This window comes from Helianthus annuus, chromosome 7, assembly GCF_002127325.2.
Source record: "Helianthus annuus cultivar XRQ/B chromosome 7, HanXRQr2.0-SUNRISE, whole genome shotgun sequence".
Taxonomy (NCBI): Eukaryota; Viridiplantae; Streptophyta; class Magnoliopsida; order Asterales; family Asteraceae; genus Helianthus; species Helianthus annuus.
In genome coordinates, this window is record NC_035439.2 from 111,814,382 (window position 1) to 111,817,578 (window position 3,197).

At 41.5% G+C, this 3,197-nt stretch overlaps 1 non-coding gene across 1 annotated transcript; it reads right to left on the reverse strand.

Annotated features, from left to right (window-relative positions):
• Positions 1 to 2,840: 2,840 nt before the first annotated feature.
• On the reverse strand, positions 2,841 to 2,947 carry LOC118480675. The gene has a single exon (XR_004863653.1). It is a non-coding gene; the product is annotated as a small nucleolar RNA R71 (small nucleolar RNA).
• Between the last annotated feature and the right edge of the window lie 250 nt (positions 2,948 to 3,197).

The following is a 3,197-nucleotide window of genomic DNA, read 5'->3' on the forward strand; positions in this document are numbered from 1 at the left end:
ACTCACCAGTATTTTCCACTGACAAAATGTTTTTAAACGCGTTTCAGGTAACAAAATGTGAAAGCTAACTAGAAACCAGCTGGACAACACTGAAGGCTTGGAAAAGTGGCTATAAAAGTTACCTAAATAAAGAAGGCGTTTTAATTCAATAAAATGGGATTTATCCCCATAAATCAGTTGTAATGAAAACTGGGTTTTATCCCAATTTACTTATTTATATAAAATATGGTGTTTTACTCTGATAAAATATTTCCTAACTACGGTCCTGATGTAATTTCCGCAGCCAAATTGATAAACACCGATACCACCAACACTGAGTTCGCGGCTGCCCGTTCCCGGGACAGATAGGGGGCGGGGGTTGCGACACAGAAGGTGGTATCAGAGCTAAGCCACTAATTCAGCCACAGAAGTGTTCTGCTGACACCAAAATATTATTCAATATGTTAGGAAATAAATTACGGAAATACGTGCATAATTGTATTTTATTATGTCTTATTTGACTATTTGTTAGTTTACAGTATGAGCGACCAAGGACCATACGACGCGTACCGTCAGTTGTCCGGTTCGCCTAGAAGCGAAGGCGCCTCTTCACAGCCTGCCCTCTCAGGGTATTCTGCTGATAATGAAGAAGGAATATTCGTGTTTAAGGCTCAGTCTGAAGAGCCATTCCCTCCTAAAAAGAGAGGATGGTTCAGTAGGGGAGCGCATGAACGTAGGAAACGAATGAAGAAGTTACAACAGCAGAGAGCCCTAGCAACCGCTAAAAGAGAGACAGATGCCCACACCCAGGATATGATTAATAGGGGTTTAGCAAACTTTCATATCCTAGCAACCACAGCAGCCGACCCTAACCTGGAACAACTGATAGCACCCCAACCACTACCATTGTTCCCTAACTAGCCAATGGAAATAGAAAACAACCCAGAAAATCAAGTCGAAATGCATGATTTTAACCCAGAAGAGATACCTAGGGTACCAGCACCTAATCCCTTAGACCCAGACTACGACCTGTGGTTAGATGATAATAGGGACTATGTGCAGCGTTACCCAGTACCAGATTCTTCCTTATCGTTTGTCCATGGTGTCTTGGCATTATTTTACTGTTTATATAAAATAAAAGATTTTCACCATTCATATCTCCACGGTCTATATGGAGGTATGTTGGCTACCTGGTCGAGGGTTAACGGAACGGTTTGGTAAGAGTCTTGCCATTGTTTAGTGTATAGATCCTGCAAAGGACCTGTGTCAAATTTAGTAGGACCTCCTTCAATACCCAAAGGTATTGGATGGCGGGGGTCCAAACTCTTTGATCCCCTCATAAGTTAAAATACTATTAAAACTTTAACCCAGCTACTTAGGACTGTATCCTTGCTGACTCAGACTACTTAGCTGAGGGTAACGTCGCCTTCAAAAGAGGGGCCTACCACATTATGCATTAATAACTTAATTAATTATCTTTCAATAATCCGACCCTTTAGGATTGTATCCTTGCTGACTCAAACTACTGGGTTGAGGGTAACGTCGCCTTCAAAAAAAGGGGCCTACTACAATAACTAAGATAATCTCTTAAACAAGTGCAAAAGTGCGAAAATAATCAAAGGTTACACTAACACACGAGTCGGATCCAAGTGATTCATCTTGTCTATTTGTTTTTATTTTTATTTTTATTTTCAGCATTTTAGTTAGTTTTATTTTCTTAGTATTAAAAAACTTTTTCTAACATTTTGATTTGATTAGACGTTGAGGATAAACCGGTACTAAAAGCTCTTGTGTCCTTGGACGACCTCGGTATCTTACCAACACTATGCTACGTCCACGATGGGTGCACTTGCCCATATGTGTGTTTAGTGTTAGTAAATATCGTGTTTTATAAATTTAAAACTTGGCTAAAAAGTGTAAAAGGGCTTAAAATATACACCTAAAATATAACACACTTCACGCACATCAAGTTTTTGGCGCCGTTGCCGGGGACACAAGGATTTTAAGAAAGTTAGGAATCAACGGCTTAATCATTTTTTTTATTTTCTTTTTATTTTTTTTAGGATTTTCTTAATTTTTCAGCTTCTACAGAGCTCAGCACGGGCCGTGCCTGGTCGGACACGGGCCGTGCCCAGCAGTGTTACTGGCAGTTTTTAATTTTCCGAGTTACAGAAGGCTGACCACGGGGCGTGTCGGTGCAACACGGGGCCGTGTCCAACTTTCCAGTAACAGGGATCCGGAAAACAATCACTGTAACTCCGACCACGGGCCGTGTTCACTGAGCACAGGGCCGTGGTGAACTTTCTGACCAACATTCTTTTTTGTTTTTGTTGCAGGACTTGGAACCAGACGCCACCTCTACGTAGTGTATGAGCTCCAGTTCTAATAAAGACATAAAAGAACCTCTAGAAGAACCCGAACGCTTTCTCAGAAAAAGACTTAAAGCTAAAAACCAAGAGAAAGTTTCGGGGGAACCACTTCCAATGGCGAACCAACGTACCCTCATGGATTATCTACGACCAACCGTAGGTAATCTCGGCGCCGCTATCAATGCACCGAATGTCGAAGCCAATAACTTCGAACTTCGGCCACATTTGATACAAATGCTTCAAAACTCCGCAACCTTCCATGTGCTTGTGGACGAAGATTCCCATCTACATATTACTAATTTCTTAGAAATATGTGATACCTTTCGGATCAATGGAGCTTTAAATGACGCCATCCGCCTCCGAATGTTTCCTTTTTCACTAAAAGACCGAGCAAAAGCTTGGCTCAACGCCCTCCCAGTTGGATCGGTAAGCACCTGGGATGAACTAGCTCAAAAATTTCTATATAAGTATTTCCCTCCCGCTAAAACGGCTAAATTAATGACTGAAATTAATACATATTTACAAGAGGACGGGGAATCCTTATATGAAACTTGGGAAAGGTTCAAGGAGCTATTGCGAAAGTGTCCTCATCACGGTCTTGCGATATGGCAACAAATATCCACTTTCTATAATGGGTTGTTGCCACACACAAGACAAACACTTGACTCTAGCTCCGGGGGACTTTTAGGTAACCGCCGCCCACATGAAATATACAATCAAATTGAGGAAATTGCTCAAAACAATTTTCAATGGCACACTCCCCGAGGTAATAAATCTATTGCCCCGGACTCCCATAAGGTTGATGAAAGCACTTCTTTACAAGCCCAAATTGAGGCCCTTTCTTCAAAA